The sequence below is a fragment of the Anser brachyrhynchus genome, assembly GCF_964034855.1.
Source record: "Anser brachyrhynchus genome assembly, chromosome: 3".
Lineage (NCBI taxonomy): Eukaryota > Metazoa > Chordata > Aves > Anseriformes > Anatidae > Anser > Anser brachyrhynchus.
The window spans coordinates 1,382,466-1,403,179 of NC_137696.1; the positions used below are offsets into that span (position 1 = coordinate 1,382,466).

Consider the following 20,714-nt stretch of genomic DNA (forward strand, 5'->3'; position numbering starts at 1 on the left):
CAAAGATAATGATTGCAAGTAACTTTTATGGGGAGGGTGAGAGAGAAATTGGGGCACCTCTAAAATACTTCTACCCCTCAGACTTTTCCAAGGACTACCAAAATGCCTGTTGATCTACGGTCATTCTGATCTATCCTGTGCTGAAGGGAACAGTTTAGATATTGAGGTCATGAGAAATTATCTGAAAAGCTGTCTCACTAGAATCACACCAACATTCACTGCCTCTACTCTAGCATGAAGGAGAAAAACACCAACAGAAGATGTAAAGGAGAAGTCAGAAGAATAACATTATTGAAGCTGGCCTAGGGGAAGGAAAAGGTGGAAGAGCAGCCTGCATTCATCTGCTGCTCCTGGCTGCAGAGGCAGAAAGTCCTGAAGTGTTTTTTACTCCAGCCTATGCATTGGCCCATCAACAGATATTAGGATATTCTGTAAAGCAATCCCCTATAAAGTAAGGATGTAGGCAGTTAATAAGTGGCCTTTCCACAATCTGCCTTGCAGTGAACCCTAGCTTGCCTCTGGGTAGTGTGCTGCGTGAATCTGCAAGGATTTGGGCCACTAAGTAATTACCAGTGGAATATAACCATCCCTACTGCAGTGATGCTGCACGGGAGAAGGGCTACAAAAGACTGCATTTCAGTCTTGCATGGGCATTACAGGCCATGCTTAACTGACACAGTACATTTTTATGGAATTGAGAATTTTGGAAGGCAAGAGATAAGAAACTAAAAATCACTTCCCATATTCTTGAGATGTTGCTACTGATGGAAGCAGGTTTGGTCTCTTTCCTGTGCCTCAACATAAATATGTTTAGAGCTGGTCATGTAAGCACGTCAGCCTGTAGGAGCAAAGCAGCCAAGTTTGCTCAGGAAGATCACTGATGGATGATGTGAATTCACTGATGTGCCATCTGATGCAAGCCCAACTGGAGCCCCTCCATGCGCTCTGGAAGAGGCCCAGATCTTCACTCAGTCCATATTCAGTGTGTGAGCCAAGGCTTACCAGGATGGCATCTGAAGCATCCTTAGGAGAGGGATTATGAAAGTGCATTGCTGGAGCAGCCGGAGCGAGAACATGCATGTGTGAATGCATGTGCTTGTAAACAAAGAGGAGATTTGGGATTATGGAGAAACTCTAGGCAACATGAAAATTACTTTTGTCTTTGTTTTTCTGCCCTGTGGATTTGCTGTCTTGTGCTAAATGGTTCTGTGATGAACCCTGAGGTTGGTCCAATCCTGTGACTGATGCTTTAAATAAAAAAAGGGGGTGGGGGGGGAGAAAAGAAGAAAAAATCCTGCTTAAGTGACAATATCACTTTGAGAGAAGAATTGTGCCTTTTCTTGGTCCTGTCTTCAGACTACATTCTACATTGTTTAACCGTGTGTATCAGTCCAGGCTGGGGGATGACCTTCTGGAGAGGAGCTGTGCGGAGAAGGACCTGGGGGTCCTGGTGGCCGGCAGGTTTGCCATGATCCAGCAGTGTGCCCTGGTGGCCAAGAAGGCCAATGGGATCCAGGGGTGCGTTAAAAGCAGCGTGGCCAGCAGGTCAAGGGAGGTGATCCTCCCCCTCTACTCTGCCCTGGTCAGGCCTCCCGTGGAGTACTGTGTCCAGTTCTGGGCTCCCCGGTACAAAAAAGACAGGGATCTCCTGGAGAGAGTCCAGGGGAGGGCCACAAAGATGATACAGGGCCTGGAGCATCTTCCCTGTGAAGAAAGGCTGAGAGACCTGGGTCTGCTCAGCCTGGAGAAGAGAAGACTGAGAGGGGATCTTATCAATGTGTATAAATACCTGAGGTGTGGGAGACAGAGGGATTTGGCCAACCTCTTTGCAGTGGTTTGTGGGGACAAGACAAGGGGCAATGGCCACAAGATGGAGCACAGGAAGTTCCGCACCAACATGTGAAAGAACCTCTTCACGGTGAGGGTGTCGGAGCACTGGGACAGGCTGCCCAGGGAGGTTGTGGGGTCTCCTTCTCTGGAGATGTTCAAGGCCCGTCTGGACGCCCACCTACCTGGGCAGCCTGCTCTAGGGAACCTGTTTTGGCAGGGGGTTGGACCCGATGATCTTTTGAGGCCCCTTCCAACCCCTACAATTCTGTGATGCATTGTCCCATCCACTGGTTCCCATGGGGTATTGCACACCTCCAAGCTTGCTTTTTGACCCAATGACTGTTTTTTTAAAAGTTGTTCTTTGGAATGTGGTCTCTGCGTGTGCTTGTAGATCTAAAAACAGACACAGGGGTTTCCTGACATAGGCAACTTCTACTTCTGGCATTGCTGGGAGGAACTGGCAAACCTGCAGGGGAAAATGTTCTTCCCAAAAGTGGTTTTTACATTTCTCTCGGACTTTGGTCCCTTTAACTTTTCTTGTTTTCTGTGGAGTTGCTCATCAAAAATGTTTGCTCAGACACTGTGGGTACTGTAACACTAGTGCTTCTGGGGAAATTTGCTGCTGAAAATGGGAGGCAAGGGAACACATGAAAAATTGTTCTTTGTAAGTCTAACTTCTTCCTTGTTGAGAGAACTTGCTATCTTGCTGGCTCATTATCTATTCCCTTTGGAGAGCTCTGACTTCCTGGGCAGCTAAATTTTGGCATATGTTCTTATGAGGAACTAAGAAATCGGGAAGAAAGCAAAAGGTGGTATTTTTTTTTTTCCCCTCTAAATCCTTCCTCTACTTCTGACGTACAAGCTCTCTATATTGTCCTAGCTTCCTTAACTGAGTGAGTGAAGACTGCAAGTGGAAGGTGGTACAAATGAGACATGAAGTTGCCCTGTTTCTCTTTCTAGTATTTTCTTTTTACAGGAGGAAAATCCCAGTCCCAGTGTCCTCAGAAAAAAAGCAAGTAGAATAGGGAACGTTGCACAGGAAGGGGAAGAAAAGGAGTTGCTTAGAGATGACTGCTCTACTCGAGACATTGGGGATGAGTTTATTTTTGCTGGATCTCACCATTTAAAAGATAGCAAGGAATTCTTCCTCTCTGCTCAGTAAGCTTAACTACAAGTCTAAAAATATGCCTAATTAAAAATATATATTTATTTCCCTCTAAGTCCTGAAACTCCTCAGACTTTGTTTTCAGGCAGCAGTTGAGCAGTGGAGGGTTTCCTTAATGCAAAGAGGAAAAATGAGTGAGAAGCTCAAGTACTTCCCATGTGCAGGAGCTTGTGGCATGAAGAAACCGTTCCTATATCCTGAAGCTTCCTGTCCCATCATGTTATGGTCTCAATAATCAGTTATTTTTTTACGTCCCTGTAGGGCATTCTCTCTGAAATTTTGGCATTCACTGTAGTCAGCATTCCAAAGGGAAAGGCGCAATACTTCGCAGCTCTGTGAAAAGTTTTGCCTGCCTGGCTCTTGGCCCACGTTTCTCCAGTTATATCTGTCTCTCCTCTGCCATGTATCCTGTGCCAGGAGTTGGTGTGAGTGCTTAGGGCTGGTAGGATGGGTACCAAAGGAGACTGGTGACTCGCCACTGATGGCAAGACTCGGCTGGATGAGCTCTTCTGTGCTCTTTCCCCCTGATTTTTCACAGCTCTCAAGTCCTTTGCAGATTTTGCTGGAATCAGTAGTAACCAAGGGGCTGAAATAACCTTTGTAGAGGGATTCCCTCAATTCTCACGAAGGTGTACGTCTGGTATTGGTATGAATATATATTTTACTGATAAGGTATGTTTAAGCAGTTGGTGTCTTGGGCCTGATTCAGTAAGCCAGTGCAGTTAAGCACTTTGTTAACACTCACTGTATTTGTATGCCTGCATTGTGTCTCTCACAGAGAACTGGAAAGTTTTGCCATTGGAAGATCTGAGATCCCAAGTGGCGGGCAGAGAGCTGTGAGGAGGCGAATAGGCTGGGAAGAAGCACACCAGGGCATGGAGAATTTGGATCGCATATCCTACCACAGGGAGGACAGAGATCTGTGTTAGCTTTACATTGATCGGTACAGAAACGTGATTAGGCACCAGAAAAAAAAAAAAAGCAGTGTTGAGCTTGTAAATGGACAGTTTTCTGTCCGAAGGTATGCCTTTGAAAAATCCCTGGCTTGTTCAAACTTTGATCTCATTGATCAGATGTTAACATCAGGTAATTAAATGATGAAATAGAAAGTCAAAGGCCAATAAAAGCTCCTTTTTGGTTAATGAGGATGAACTTAACTTTCTCAGTGGCTGTTTTCAGGGAGAAGAATTACATTCGGTATTTGGTCAATAGTGCATTTGCTTATTAATGGAATGAATGATTTAAAATTAAACAAATGACCCCTCAAGATGTTTATTAGTGGGCATGAAAATGCATGTTGTTCTCATATGGTGCTTCATTTCTTTTTAAAAGCAACTTTCTCCTTTGTAGTATTACAGTAATAGTTTATGGCAGTTGTTGCTTTACTGGGTACTGGGAAAAGGAACAACAAATGAAGGAAAGGGGTCTCAGCCCCCATCTCCTTTACTTGCCGCCTGCTTGGTTTGCACAAAATGCCCTTTTTTCATACCATACGTGTACTGGGGTGTGTGTGTGTGGAACATTTCTAACTTTGGGAAGGGGGTTGTAGAGAGGAAGCAAAAAAGCACTTGGAGCCCTACTCCTGCAGTGGTGGAAGTGCAGAGCGGTAGAAGTAATACAGGGCAGCTGAATTAAGTGAAAACCTTTTTAGGTGGAGATGCTAGGCTGCCACAAGGTGATATGATTTTGTTAAAGGAGACAGAGCTACGGTAGCTGGGTCATAGCAAAAAGCACGAGTCCCTCTTCAGCTTCCCTGGTTGTGCTCTGGGTCCCCTTGGGATCCACCTGGCATCTCTGCTCTAGGACTTGGAAGCAACAGGGTGGGCTTTGTGCTCCTGCAGAGTGCGACCAATGCTTTCAGCAAGCACCATGGAAGGAGTTAAGGATGCGAGTTCAGCCTAAAGCTCAGTTTCCTGGCTTGTGTTGGTTGTTGCCAAAATCTTAATGTTGTTTTAATGCATTTTTGTGTGCGTGAATCCATTTTCCAGAGCTGCCGATTGCACACACTAACCCTTTTTATGTAACTAAAAGCCAGCTGTAGTATCCTTGAAGAATCAAATGCTCTCATAGTTCTGGAAATTGCTCTGGGTGTGCATGCGTGTTTATTTGTGCGTCAGCTCTTTTAATCTTTCTACTGAAAACCTAATATACTGTAACTGGGACATTTTCAAAAAAAAAAAGCGAACACTTCAAAACAATTCTAAATATAAATGAAATCCGTTTCCAAATGGCTTGTTAAAAAAATGCAGATGGTTTATATTTATTATATCTTTTTTTGTTTTATCACCTTGCAAAATTTTACAGCATAGAATCTTATTTAATGCGGAGGCATTTTAAGCAGCAATATTAGACAGCTGTATGTGCGTCATACTAGGAGATTTTTACAGGATATTAAAACTTGGTTCTGATGTAACCTGGTGTTGAAAAAGCATAGATTAGGCATTTTCCACATTTGTAATTTTTTTGTTAAAAGTAGGCTTTTTCTTTTTTTCTAAATAACCTTTTAGAGTTTGATTCCAGTTGTTCTCAAGGTGTAAGGAAATATAGGCCAGATGATTGAAAAACTGCTCTCTGAGAATACACAACTAACAAAGAGTGGCCCAGATATCATCTTGGCTGAAATTAGGCATAATTATACTCTATAGCAAATTATATAGATAGTTTAAATAACAAAGCACCGTGTTCGCGTTCCTGTGATTATTTTTTTTCCCTTAGTTGTGTTTGCCTTTACAAATTTTCCATTGCAATCAACATGAGAATATGCCGGGTAGCGGCAGCTGACGAAGTGCCAGCCCAGTTTTTTTTTTCTCAGCCTCCAACAGGCACGGGCAGGTTTAATGTTAACCTAACTCAACTACAGCTCCTCTGCTGGTTCTCACACCCTCCAGGTCAGAGCTAAATCCCCTATTAATTAAACAGAAATTATATCCGAAATAAATCACTTGGTGAAGGAAATCCACGGTGGAATTTTTTGAAAGATGTTTGCAATAATTAAACATTCTGTGACTGGTGACATTTTAAATAACTCTTAAAATGCCAACCTGTGTTGATATTTAAAACAGACTCTTCAGTGGAAAGGCAGTGATCCCATTGAGCAAATAATATAAACCACGTCATTGTACAAAAAGGTGGGGGGGGAAAACACGGAACAGCAACAACAAAAAGCCCTGCTCCCAACCGTTTTCACAGGGCAAGAGCTTTCTCTTGAAAGTCTTTTGAAGATACAGGTTGAGGGGTGGTTCAGCAGATGCTTGTGAGGAAGAGCTGATAAACTCGCAGTATCTGCTAACTTCATCCTGGGTCTCGGTGGATCAGGAACACTGGAGTGGGAACAGAAAGGGCTGTGAATTTTGTCTGTTTTTTTTAGGGCTTGTCTGTCCAGTGTTTTGCGGCCTCCTGCACTGCACCTTTCCTCCTGACTCAGTAATTCCAAGGGCATTTTAAGTAGTCAAGTGGAAGCCCAAGTATTTCAGCAGTCCCCAGGCACTGAGCCACTGTGGCTGATGGAGCTTGGAGCAGTATTGCTGCACGCTTGCACAGACTTGCCTCACCCTGTGCCCACTGGCACAGTTTGAAAAAAAATAAAAATAAATAAAAATAAAATCACCCCCATGGTTCCCTTCTACTGTTGTGGAGGAAATACTTAGTTTTGCCCAGGTGTGGGAGAACAGGAGGTGGGGAAATGGTGGTGTAGGAGGAAAAGAAACCCTGGACCTTGTGCAGGTGACTGACGGTGGGAATACCTTGCTGCAATTCCTCTTGTAGGCTGCAGAGCAGGAGAAACTTGAGCATCTCGTAACAGCTACGTTAAAGAGCAGTTGAGGTGACCCCGTTAATGCTGATGTAAATGCCTGAAGTGACCACAGCAGCAGCTGGGAGGTGGCAGAAGAGAGCTGCTTTTCAGCCATGCCCTTTGTTGGTAAGTAATTTCTGCCATGAGCTGATCCCTCCAGGATCTGAAAATCTGTCCCTCCCCTGCCCTGGTGTTGCAGGAGCTCTTGTGGCATTAGAGCAGGCAAGGATGCCTTGGGGTTAAGGTGACAAACCAGCATGGGGATGGGAACCTTCTTCAGGCAGGAAGTGTGGTCATCTCCCATCGTCGGGGCAGTTCTTATGCTTTTGTGAAGGATGCAATGGATCACGGCAGAAGGACAGCTCTACAGTGGCTGAGCTCTACTGCAAAGCATTGCAGCCTGGTAGCCCTGTGCTCACGTGTCTGGCCCCTCTGCCTAGCACGACGGCACTGCTGTGTGGGCTCCTAGATCAGCTGTCCTTTCCTTCCTGTCTGGGTGGGCTGTGTCCCTCAGCTGTGATCTCTGCTTAACAAGGACCCCGTGTGCAGCCTAGCCCAATACAGACCCAGTTACTCAAGAAGTCAGCAAAGCCCGTTTGCCTGGGTTTTGTCTTTTTTTTTTTCTTCTTCTTCCAACTGCATTTTACATTCCACCTGGATTTTATAGCAGGCAATTTCAGCGAGAGGCACAGGGAACCAGGAGACTTGGCGTGTCTTTACTTGAGGGAAAAATTGTCTTTTGTGTTGCTGCAGCAGCCTGCTGGCTCCATGTCTGGAGCTTCCTCCCTTGCTGCTGGAGCCGCTCTGCCTGCCGGCCGCTCGCGGGGAGAGCCGCCGAGCCAAGGGATGTGGGCAGCTCGTTTGTAACAGGCGGGTGGCAGCTCGGATGAGCGGCTCATACCTACGGCTTGGATTTATATGCATTTGGGAAACCACAGCTATTCCACTTCCACCAAACCCAGGGCTTTGCCAGGCTAATCCCATTTAGCTGCTTGAAGGCTTAGTTTGTAAGGCTGGGCCAAATCCTGCTGGGGGGAAGAAGAGGAGGCGTAAGCAAATACAACTCACCCGGAGCAAGAGCTAAGAAGATGAAATGCAAAGAACTGCTGATCTAGACTGATCTAACTGCTAAACCGTAGCTCAGGGACATGGATCGTGAGGCTAAGACTGGTCTGCGGAAGCGCGTTTACAGGTAAAATCTTACACGCTTTCTCACTGTGCCAGCAAAAGCTTGCCCACCGGGGTGAAGGCCTGAAGGTCTGGTGGGCGATGGATGGTGGCTACGGATGCCATGAACCTAATCCCTGGTGGCTGTGGCCACTGGGACTGTTTCTTGGCTGGGCTGGACACCAGCGAGGCGGGGCAGGAACAACCTCCTGCGCCCATCAGTGGCCGTCTTGCTGCCTGCTCGCTTATCAGGAGGCATGAAGGATGGCTTGCCCCATCCCTCCGCCCCTTTTGTGTGGGGGTTAGGTGTGTAACCAGCTTAGCGTTCGCGTGTTTACCGCTGCCCCCCGCGTAGGGCCGGGCTGGGCCCTCAGGGGCTCGGGAGGCCGGCGGGCTCCACCCCACCCGCCGGGGCCGGGGCTCGAACCCGCGGCTCCCGCTGCCGGCGGCCACCAGAGGGCGCCGGGCCCCCAGGCACGGCCGGGATGGCGGCAACGGGCCTGAGGCGGCCGGGGGGCTGCGGCCGGGGGGCCCGGGGGGCCTGGGCAAGGGGAGCCTGCGGGCGGTCCTCTCAGCCCCCAGGGCGATAGCCCGCAGGCTGCGTATATTCCTTAGAGCCCCTTCTTGGCACGCTGGGGTGCTTTAAAGCTGAGCGGGTTCGTGTACAAATCAATTCGGAACTGGGAAACCGTCACTTCCCTTATGTATACGTCCCTCCTGCCGTACCAGTTTTCCAGCTGGGAAGGCTGGCAGGCAGACGGCTTCAAGGCGGCTGCCAATGCTGATTCATGACCCAACCCACAAAGGATATTAATACGGTACCATAAGAACATTTTCCCCTCGAAGACAATGAGTGTGTAATTTCTGTGATGCAAGTGGAGGTCAGTCTGATGCTGCTCTCTTGCCAGTAAGTTATACAATAAGTTTATAAGCGTACTAGCTGGACGGAGCCAAAACCTCAGAATCCCTTTCAAAGCCAGGTTTTTACCCCATTTGGTTTACTGCAAGCCCATGGTTTCTGGCCAGCTACAGTCATACTATAAATTCATTTTATTCTGCAACTTTAGAAGGCACTGTAAGGTTTAAGAATATTTTTTTTCCAGTTGTCACGTTTCTAAATACGCTCTCTTTTTGCCATATCCAGTGCCAAAAAGCACAGCTTAGGAATGTAGTAGGAACATAGGAATTGCCACAACAGTCCATCTTGTCAGTCTCCTGTCTCTGTCGGCTGCTGGTGCCAGATGCAAATTCTTGAAGTAACTACGTAAAAGAAGTTCTCCTAAAAGAAATACTGAGGCGTGGCAGGAGGGAAGGAAAATAAGAGTGCCTGGAAAGGAGAGACTGGCAGAAAGGCTTTTTTTTTTTTTTTTTTCCCTCTCCTTTTAAACATTACTATTATTTTTTCCAGCTATTTACGGATTTATTTCATAGTACTCAAGGCTGATTTTCTTTTTTTCCTTCCTTTGCTGAGTAGCCCTCAACTGTGCCACACGCAGGCAGCAGCAGCAGCAAAAACGGAGGAGGGAGCTTCTTGCTTTCTGTTTCAGGCGGGGAAGTGAAGGGCTTTAAAAGGTGACAATGATTTGCCCAAGATCGTAGGAAGATGCAGCAGATCATTTAACAGAGGCAGCCGCGAGGATGCCTCGTGGAGCACCGTGTTGGAAAGCAGTATATGTGGAATATCCTCACGGCAAGTTCATCTAGCCTGTCTAATGGCTAGTTATTGTTTGAAATGCTTGTATGAAAGCACAGCACGGTGTGTGAGCGCTGGAAAATTCAACGGTACAAGGGAGTTATTTAGCTTATGCCCTTGAGATTAATCACAGGCTCAGTAACTTACCTCCAGAGCAGTATCTTTCTGCTGTAATGTGACTTGCTCAGACAGCAGCTGAGCAGCCAAGGACTAGGCGGTTTGCAAAAATCACGATGTCAAATATTTCGGTGTCAAACCATTTCGATGTTGAGTGGAATCCACAGTTTGCATCGTGCAGCTTTGCAGCCGAGGAAGCAGCAGTACCCCCTCGCTGCATTGGCTAATATGCTGGAAAGCTGTGTTTGTTATCGCCCTTGGGAGCCTGTCTTGGTTCAGCGACAACGAGGTACGACAGGGAGAAAGCTGGAGCAGGTATAGATCTCGGGGGCACCACTGTGAGTTGTGAACGTTCCCGCTGATGTCTGTGGAATTGTTTTCTGTGCAGCAAATTGGAGTGAAAAACACTCCAGATGTTTGGTGTTGAGGATTGCGATCTGATCTTTTAGTGGGTTCGTTAGCTGGCCGAAGGGGGCTCTCACTAACTGCGTTTCCTGATGCTTTCACATGCAGGAAGCTTACTGGAGAGTTAAGAGGAGCATACTCCATGTAAAAGCATACAGAAAATGCAGTGGATTAGAAGAGCCTTGTGTATAGAAGTTACTAACCCTGTGATGGATCATATTCATAAAGGATTTCAGGAATCAACATATTCCTCATTCGAGAATCTTTCCATCCTTACCAGTAAGTGTATTGGATGAAGGCCATCATTAATTTAAATGAATGTCTCACGCTTATGTCTGAAGCTTATCCAACACGGACCTCGTTCACTGACAATGAAAATAAATGCTTTTTTCTTCTGTTCGCTGCTGCTCTGTGTGGCATGGGCCACCTACATAAATGGACAGATTTTTTCCCCTACGCACGTCCCCCCAAAATGTTGCCCTAAATGATCGAGGGAGGGAAAAAAAGGACATTTCACATACATAAAATATGTAATTAAAATGATGAATTATTGTAAGATAGAATATTAGCCTTTTGACATTTTAATCTGAGCAGGAGAGAGCGAGAGAGTGCATTCGGAGCCGCTCAATTAAATTTAGAATTTTTTCCCCTCCATTGTTATGAATAAATAGAAAGATTCTGTAGCAGTCTGCGGAATTATTAATTGCAAGTACTGTAGAAGGTGCATGCACCGTATCATGAAATGGAGTATCATTGTTAGTGACTATATTTCTTGGTAATTAAGGCCCAGACTAATGATGCAAGTTTTCTTCAGCATGATTTTCATCTGATTATGAGGCTGCTTCATTAAGAGCACTCAGACTAACGAGCTGTAGCTGTAATAAAGTAATTTTCTGTCTTGTGCTCTGATTGATAAAGAGTTTCTATAGCTAAAAGGAATTGAAAATATAATTATAATTAGAAATGGTTGAATAAAGTTATTACAGGATTGCTGAAGGGTAGTGCAATTGACACCATAATGTTTTTTGGAAGTGTGCATCTTAAAATTAGACTTTATAAAGGGAAGGGAAGGAAAAAAAAAAAAAGCAACCCACAACCCCAAACCTTCTATGCTAATAAATGGGCAGAATGTTGCTGCTTCTATAAAATGAACTGTTAGATTAAAGTAAAATGAGGTTTTCCCACATTGTTCAGAACAAGAAAAACATATGCAGGAAGAATGCTGTTGCCTTTCTTCCCAGCATTCCTCTTAAGTGAAGTAAAGCTTATGAAAATGCTTTTTACTCCATTTATAAAAATTTTCATGCTGCCATATGTTGCAAAAAAGATCTTTTTGATTAAGCTGATGTGTTTTGAAGCATACAGTATAATTTTGGAGTTTCCCTTTAAAAATGTGCAAAGAGTTATGTGAGTCTTTTCTATATATTTGCATATATTAGCTATTGGTCTTTAAATACATTTTAGAACGTAGAGGTTTTCCTTTCCTTCAGCCTTTTTTTTTTATAAATCTCTGTGTATTGGCCAATATCAAAATATAACTGGGTCAAATATAGGGTCTCTCTTTTGTCTCAAGGGGAGGCAAATCAACTTTTTTATCCCAGAAACCATATTCTTTTTTATGATGTTCATATTATAAACAGCACAAACTCCGTTAGAGCAATCCTTTGTGCGTTTGTCATAGGATATATATGCTGTATTGATATAAAAATCTATAATAAGGGTTTTATTTAGAATTAGCTGATGCACTTTAGTACTCAGAAGTTGTTTGACTTATTTAATTTGGAGGCTTCTCCTATTGCTGCATCTCCCTCTTTGGAAGTCATGCATATATTTTAAAGCTATGGTTATGCACATTTGGTTATGTAAATCTGTCCTATGCAGACTCAAAGGAACTTTATTGTATTGGCTTGAACCTAACAGTAGATCATCTAGATGTATATTTATGCTAATTAACTTAAAGCCAGCATTTTGCATTGATTGTTCAGTCATAATGCTTTTTGGAAGATTTTTAGAATTTTTGAAAATCATTCTTAACACATTATACGGTGATAAAAGTGTGTTATTGGAATACCATTAGCAGGAATGAAAAAAGAGCAGAATTTTATTGGTTGTTCATTGAAAATGTTAGCTGTGATTAGTTACATAATCCTACATTAACCTGTAAATTAAAATTCCTTGGTGCAATTTGATGGCTGATTTAATTTTGTCTTTCTTTGTTTGCCGCAGGCTAATTCCATTATGAATTCTTTATACAGCCTTTTCCCTCAATGATTAGCAGCTTCTACTCAAGTTCTGATTACTATTGTACACTTAGCACTACATAAAGCTGGGGATTAATATTCCCCTGAAGAATTGTTGCTATGGATCTGCTCTATTCCTTCTAAGAGATGTTTCTGCAGCTTCAATTGTCCATAAATTATGATCTCTAGTGAATTATCAGTGGGAGTGAACTAAGCTTAACAAGCTGAAGAGAGCACTCTAGTTCTGAAAGAAAAAGGGAGAGAGAGATAAAAAGATTCTCAATTATTAATTGCGAGGTTTCCATAATACAGAAATGGTGATATTTTCCCTATCTTCATTCCTGTGAGCACGTAAGAAAGCTGGGTGAGTCAGAAACACACAAGTCCTAACCCCCTCCAGCACTTAGAGTTAAAACTACTGGAGGATCTTAATTATGGGTAGGCGGAGGTGGAAGAGCAGCCGCATCACGTTGGGTTTTAAGTTGGCGTTTTGGCTCTTCTCGTCTCTGTTTCACCATCTCTGTCCTCCTGGTTGAGTTTTTGGTCTGTCAATAGCACGATTAGTAGCCTGGCTCACCTGCCTTTAAAATATAGGTGGGATTAATAGGGGATTTAATTGCAGATGTCTGAAGATCTTTCATATTTGGAGAGGTTTTATGAAGAGACAGTTATTCCAGTTGAAATTTGTGAGCACTTTGCTCTGCTCCCATCTGTTGCCCTTTGTTAGGGTTTTAAAGTCGTATTTCTCCTACTGATTCATGGCTGTTTTGCTTCCCCTCCCTTGAAAAATCTGTTTTGAAGGCTGGACTGCAGCGTTATTCTTTCTTGCTGGGTTTGTGATCTTTTCCTACTTGTGACGATCGTGTTCTTCTGCTTTCCAGCCGCAAGCCAAACAAGCTCTTGCTCAAACTTCAGGCTGCGGAGGGTCAGGGATAAAGACAGCTGCCGACACGACTTTGAGTGTACCTCCTTCTCAGAGAAGTCCTCGGGTGGCACAGAGCTGGCTCCATGAGAACTGTGCTTGGCTTCAGCTGTGCAGGAGAGAAAGGGGAGGTATCGACCTTCCATCACTGACCAGCAGATGCAGGGCTACCCTGGATTCACTCAAGGTATTGCATCAGAGCGTCTTTGTCTGTTCCACACCAAAAGGAACATAAAATCAGTTATTCATCATACTTTGCCTTGCTTTCAGACACTGCAATGGCTGTAGCTTCAGCTAGACCTGAGGTTTGTTTGAGGCTGTCGTGGGTATTTTTGTAAATACCCGTCTTTGGTATTTTTATAAAAATACCCTTTGGTATTTTTCCAGATGTTCTTTAACTGATTGCTGAAGAACTGGCGGACGGCATCTGCTAAGCTTCCTCGTGCATTGTGGTGCACTGTCTGTTGTGGTAGAGCATATTTAGCAACACAAAGTGAGAAGGAGTCGGTGACTCTAGGAGTTTCTGCACTTTCTTGAGGGTTGGCAAGTAACCTGCCCTAGCCCACAGATGTTGTTCAGGCAATGGAGCCAACAGTGTTCTGGTGTTCCAGCCCTATTCCAAGAAAAAAAAAAAAAGTAACTTCTAAAGTGTGACTAATAGAAGGTTTTTTTTTTTTGTCTCTTTCAAAGCCCCGCTTGATAACATTCAACAAAATTTGTATATGCGTTAAATTAAAACAAGGGACTGAGTCCGACTGGTGTTTTGTGCTTGCAGCCAGTGATGGAAAGAACAAAGGTGGGTTAGTTAAATTAGCAGATCTGGATTCTTTGCTCTGTACAGTCCACTTCCTGCTGCTTACTGAAGCTGCTGGAGATTCCCATCAAACAATTCCCTGTGGAGCCACAGTGTTGCCTATTGTCTTAGACCATAGCACAACCAACAGAAAATGACGTATATGGAGCAGTCAGGACTTTGATTATCCCCAAATGCTAGATGTTGTAGCTGGGAAAGTTGAGGCAAAGTTGGAGTAGTCCTGCAGAAGGGCCAAAACCCCCTCAAAATTTGTGATTTTTTTTTCTTCCTTTACCACCTATGCATTCTCTGCAGCACTCAGAAGCTCGCTGCAATGGCGAATTTGAGCTTATAGTTTACACTCTGACTGTCATGTTGAATAACCACTAAGATTATTCTTGAAAAATCTGATCTTTTTTTCTCTCATCCTACTCTGTTGTCTGCATGGCATCCTTTTTGCTATCTGTCTCTCTCTGATCTTCCTTCTTTGTCCCTTCTCATTTCTGTTGTGGGACAACCAGAACCATGCACAGCTCTCCAGACATGGATGTATTATGGGTTTTAAGTCATAATCACTTGATCTTGCATTTATTGTCAATTTAGTGCCCAGTCACCTAGTGTTGAACAAGTCCTCGTCATTGTCTTTGGGTAGGAGGACCCTAACATTTGGCCTCATCTGCAGACAACGGTTCTTCCGTCACTCCTGCTAAATTGACAGTGATGGTAATAGGCTGAAGTTCCTTCTTACACGTTGGTTACTCCTGTTAGCTGGTGTTAAGGGTCACAGAGGTTGCTACAGTGGGGGTCTTAACTTCTGCCCCAGGCAGAGTCCTGTCAGTGGAATTATTTACTCACAACAGTTGCATACTAGGCTGTGATGGCGGCTACCTTCCCCCCCCCCCCCCCCCCTTTAACTTGGGTGTTGTTTACCACCAGTTGGTTTTCCTGACTTCTCGATTTTCCAGCAGAGATCCTAGTTCTAGGATCTGCTCTAAAGTTCACCTTGCATGTCACTGGTCAAACCATCAGGGAACAGGGAACTGAAACAGTCACTGCTCTTATTCCTTTTGTTGTTTTGTTTTGTTTAGTTGGCTGGAGCTGGCTGTGCACCAACCTGAATTCAGTAGGACTTTTACCGTGATTCAGACCAACAGGAGAACTTGGTTTCAGTTCAGGTTTGGTTCCTTGTCAGAGATGAGCCATATAAGTCCTCAGTCTCTGATCAGCCCCCTCCAGTCATCCACATCGGAGTGCCTGATGTGTCTCCGATGTTATTTCTGCCTTTCTTCCATCCCCTAAGTGCCAGCTTCTCTCTCCCTCTGCTCTGTCGCATTCAGTGGACTAATTGGTGAAAGAGGGCAGCAGAGATCCTTTTTATTAATGCATCTGCCTCAGCTATGAAGAGGAAAGCTCCTAACCAGTGAGCAGCCCAAAGCAGCACACTGTGGAGCTGCCCACGCTAACTCCAGGAGAGGAGGTACAAGGATGAAGAATGGTGCAGCACAGAGCAGAGGTGCTTGTGTGTGTGTGTCTGTAAAGCCGTGTTAGCACAAAGCTAGGCCTCCCCTTTGTTACTCTGCCACTTCTCAACTGGTTAAGGAAAGGCCTCAGAATGATATTGATGTTATAGGTAATAGCAAATGTGACGCAGCTGCAGGGTGCATGAAGGTCTAGGATGCCTGTGCACTTTTTCTATAGGCAGACCAGCCTCTGTACTTATAGAAACAATGTTCAGTAGCTGTTAGTGGACCTTTCCAACCTGAAAGGTTCACTGAATGTGAAGGTGACGCAAAGTAGTCTCCTTTAATTCGATTCATTCTGCCATTGAATACAGAATCCACGAAAAGCTGGGCTGGAAGCAGTGTGTTATGGCAATGCAGGTAGGACAGGTGATTCCTGTGGCACGTTTGTCCACAGGAGGGACCCTCTGAGGGCCACGCGGTGATGGAAGCTGCGTAGCTCCTCAGGGTGATCTGTGCCTGTGCTTCCCTGCATCTGCTCAGTTCTTAGCTCTTGCAAATGAGGCTTAAGCCTCGCTGCAATCCCATCTCAGTGTTTTGTGCTGGTGCATCCACTCTGGACAAGCAGAAATGCTTCTCTTGCACCATGCCGGTGTTGTGTACTGCATGAATGCCTTTCTTTTTTTTCTTTTTTCTGTTATTTTTCAGTCCGTCATTTCTTCCTTACACTAAACAATCTGGTTATTTCAGTCTCTCCCTGTAGGTTTTGTCTTCTAGACTGACCATTTTTGTTTCTCTCCGGGCTGCTTTCTGCTAGCTCCACTTCTTTCTTGCAATGGCTACAGGGCTTGTTTGGAGCCTGATGGGCACTGAGGAGAGCGGAGTAGTTCCTCTGTGTGATTTGCAGGCTGTATGCCCTGTTTATATATCCCAGTATTATGTTTTCTTTTTGTCTCAACAGCAGAGCCATGTTGACTCTGATCCAGTAGCCCCTAAACCTGTTTCTGGGGAACTGCTGTTTAGCCGCATGCTTCCTGTGTTTGAGCAGTTCAGTACTCCAACTCTCCAGTTGGAGTATTTACTGTATGCTTTTCTTGCTTGTCTCTGTTTAATTTTTCCCCATTCTTTTCGGGTCTGTTTCTCCGATTTGTCAAGATCATTTGAACCGTCTTCCTTCAGGTCTCTGCTACTGTGAAGCGTGCTAAACTTTGCGCAAACCAGTGTTATGTTTTTGCTCTTCCTTGGTTTTAAATTGGGCTGTCAAATTGTAATTCCTCCTCTTACACCATGAGCAGCTGACGTACATTGCTCCGCGGATCCTATTGTCCATGTAACCTTAAATGAAAATGTTTCCTCCTTTGGCGATGGCTTTACTTCTGCCCATTGGAAATAAACCTGGAATTTCAGGGCCGGGGTTAATTTGTCGCATTTAATCTGTCTTGCTTAATTCACTGTTTTGTTTGTTTCTAAGTCAGATTGTGGTGACAGTGTGGCATTTTTCATTAAGCCTGTATCTTCTTTCAGGAAATTCAGGTGACAGTGGAAAGTGGCTCCCTAGAAAACTTCATCCTCACCCATGCCTGACTTCCCCAGATGTTTTTTAGCTCAGAGGAGAGATTTACTTCATCTTCCCTCCCTTCCTGTCCTGCTCTCTAGCAATGGCAATACTTCATGAGGTATCTAGACATCAGAGATACATCTTGCAACTTCCTAGCTGAGCTCTTGAAAACATTTAAGCAATATGACACAACAGGCAGTGCATTTCTCAGCAATCATTGCACATCTCACATAGCCATGAAGGGCATCAGCCAAAGCACTGTAAGTGGCTACCAGATGTTTGAGTGCAAGAGAAGGGCAGACTGGCTGTGGAGAACAGTAATAGAGACAGGAAAGTAAGAGGATAGAGGCAGCGTGGATGAGAAGATTTACGGAGTGTTTTAGAAATAAATACACTGTCAACAGCTCATCACATGTCCCATTCATGCGTTTACTGAACTCTGCTGAAGTAGATGTTTAGTTAAGGAAAAGGAACTTTTTCAGATCAGTTGGTAAACCGCTGACATATTTGTTTCTGGCCATAAAGTTGTTTGTAGCAGGGTGGAATGTAATACTTGATTCAAAGATTTATGGCAGGGATGAATTTACTGGTCAACTAGATATTATAGCATATTTTCACGTTCATAATCTGAGGATTATGGAAATGAAACATCTAAATTTGAAACATCTAAATTTTGATCCTGAAGCTGTGTGGGCTTTATAAATGACCTGTTTGGCATAGAGATGTTTATCCCAGAGCACCTTTGTCAGAATAGTCCCGTTGCATCTGTTTCCCCATAGCCTGCTTAGCACAAAAGTGCGTGCTGCTTTTTGTGGAATGGTACTTTTAATGGAGAATGGCTGATCTGGAGTGAGTGAACATTTTTATGTTGGTATCTTTCCAAGATTTGTAGATTCAGTAGCTCCTGAGCTTCTCAGCAGCAGCCCTGATGACCAGAAACCTAAATTCTGATGGCTGTGGACTTAGTACTAACCCAGTGATGAAAACAGGCAAGGGGCCAAAAGTCCTATGTGAATATTTGCAATTCTTGTTAACCTCAGTGGAGCATAGCACACATTAAAATTACTTTGGGCCCTCACCATCTTTTCAATTAAATTACTTACCTGTAATGGCTGCATATTAAATGTTAATGTCCTCTGTTCCTTTTTACTGGATGCTGTTTACCACCTATTATCTTTCTTCAATTTTCAGCTTTTTGTTTCTATTTTCATGTTTAAAGATAAACTAAGTGACAAACAGAATCTCGACAGAAATGCCAACAGAATAAAAGCAGCCGTACTGCTTCAGACCAAGGGTCTGCTGCAAATCCAGCATCCCATTTCCAATGGTAGCTGTAAATGGATGCTTAGAGAAGATTAAACATGCACAATGCTGTCTTTCCAAATCTCTCCCAGCCTTCTAGTACTTTCAGACCAAAGGATTTTCTGTACCTGGTGTGGTATTTCTAATTATTAGCCCCCAACAGATCTCTCTTCCAGGTGCTTGTCTAGTTTCTATCTTGAAACCTTGTAAACATTCTCTAGTGCCAACATGCTTCCTAGAGGGGGTCCACAGCTGGCTCTTCATACAATGGGGGTGTCAGACCTCGTTTGGTTTGGTTTGAATTTGTTCCCACCAGCTTGATTTGATGACCCTTTGTTGTAGTTCTTCAGGCTATGTGCAGTTCTTTAGATTTCTATCACCTCTGAAGTAATTTCTCTTCCCAGATTAAAGAGTTGCAACCTGTTCTTTGTGTATGTGTGTGGAAATACTGCTCTGATTGCAAGCGTGCGTGGGTGAAATTTAGCTTTCTGACTGGGGTGATTTATCGTCCTTTGACTATGTGCGACTCTGCTGCCACAAAGGAGGTAGCTGAACCCCCCAGGTTTGGTTCATCCACATGGAGATACGGTCTGAGCAACTCCGTTCTGCAATCCGTCAGGCGTTTGTGTGCTTTTTCTTAACTGTTCACAAGAGTTGCTGTTGGTCATCTCTCCAGCGCAGAAGCTGAATATTGTGTTTCTGCTGCATTCCTACTTTGTGCTGGTGTAGAGAGATGAATTGTGGACAGGTAGCTCTTGAGTTGATACAAATCAGCGTGGTTGCATTGACTTCAGAAAAGTCGTATAGCTAGGTTAGCGAAGTCTTTTGACATGTCCGAGAATTGCTTAGTTCCTTGTCATAAAAGTAAAGTGTGTGCCCAACTGTGTGTCTTCCAAAGAATGATGCTGAATGGGGGGTTATGCAGTAAACCATCTCCACAATACGATATTCCTTCTGCTATGTTTCAGTATATGCAGCAGTTGAAACGTGTACACGTGCATTGTTGTTATTATAACCACCAGTGAACTCGTCTCCCCAGCTGGAGCCCAGATATACAAGATAAATTTAATTGGGCATACTTTCAGCTGGAGAATTTGGGCCTTCTTCAGGCTTCTCAGGTAAAGCAGCGTGGTTTGGGCTGTTGTTATCTCTCGCTTCTCCCTTGGGCTATGCAAAGTCAAATACTGTAAACTGATAAACATTATTCTGACACTGCTAACACTTGTGTAAACTCTGGTGCCGTTCCCTTCTTAACACCTCCCACTTCCTTGCATCCGCGTAAATTCTCTGTCCCAGCATGGTGCTCAAAGGTCCGATACGGATCACATACCGTTCCCATACAATGAACGCTTTCTTTCCATCTTTGCTGGACTCTGGAACTCTTTTGCTTTACTTCTGTTCAGCGCTGAAACTCAGGCCCGCTTGCTAGTGATTTATTGTGTATTCAGGGTTTTGGGGGATTTACATTTTCCAACTTCCCTTGAAGGCATTTGTGTTGCTTCAGAGGGATGCGGTGGTTGGCTTTTATGCAGAATAACTCCGTTTGCCATAATTTGACTTCCAAGTTCAGCAAATATGCTTACCTTCTTCATATAATTATTAGTAGTGCCAGCAGCATTTTGGGCCTGAGAAACAATAAAAGGCAAGTTTCTATTTAAAAGCATAATGGTTTTGCTTTGGTTTTTCTTTGCTCTGGAAAGAGAAAAATCTATGTGTTTGGCCCTGGTGGTTCATTGGCAATATAGATTGAAGTTCGGCTTTTCCTTATTACTTACCTGATTGGAAGATGCCCTTTCCCTTCTACTCAAGGTCTAGGCAAGACGGGAGATCCCACTCTTCTCCCCCATACATCAGCGTTAAGGATCAGCCTTTTTTTTTTTTTTTTGAGCATTTCTGGGAATATTTATGAAGAGATTCCATCCTTTGGTTTAAAGTCCTGCTTCTTTCTTCCCCTCCTCTTTTGTCCCCCCTCTAAATCTGTTTCCAGTTTAATGAAAATTGTTGTTTAGCCTTTGGTTCAGGGACCCCAAAATACTTTCAAGGGATTCCCATTGTTGTTTGTTTTCAACGTGAATCCAACAGCACTGAACCTGAAAAACATGTTGCTCTAACTTGGTTTCAAACCCTAGAAGGTTTAAGTCCTGGGGAAGATGTCTTCCTACATTAAAGGCTGAAGAAGTCAGAGGTTGGGGTGTTACCGTTGCACATCAGGCTCCTCTTCAATGCATGGTTAGTGGTAATTTTCCTAACTGAAATAGGAAGTAACTGT

General features: G+C 44.1%; 1 long non-coding RNA gene across 1 annotated transcript in view; it reads left to right on the top strand.

Annotated features, from left to right (window-relative positions):
• The window catches only part of LOC308192985, a 221,328-nt gene that overhangs the window by 156,242 nt on the left and 44,372 nt on the right, over window positions 1–20,714 (top strand). Inside the window, exons 6-8 of the long non-coding RNA XR_013949271.1 lie at window positions 3,774–3,917; window positions 10,283–10,449; window positions 13,292–13,519. This is a non-coding gene — a long non-coding RNA (uncharacterized lncRNA). The remainder of the gene's footprint in view (window positions 1–3,773; window positions 3,918–10,282; window positions 10,450–13,291; window positions 13,520–20,714) is intronic.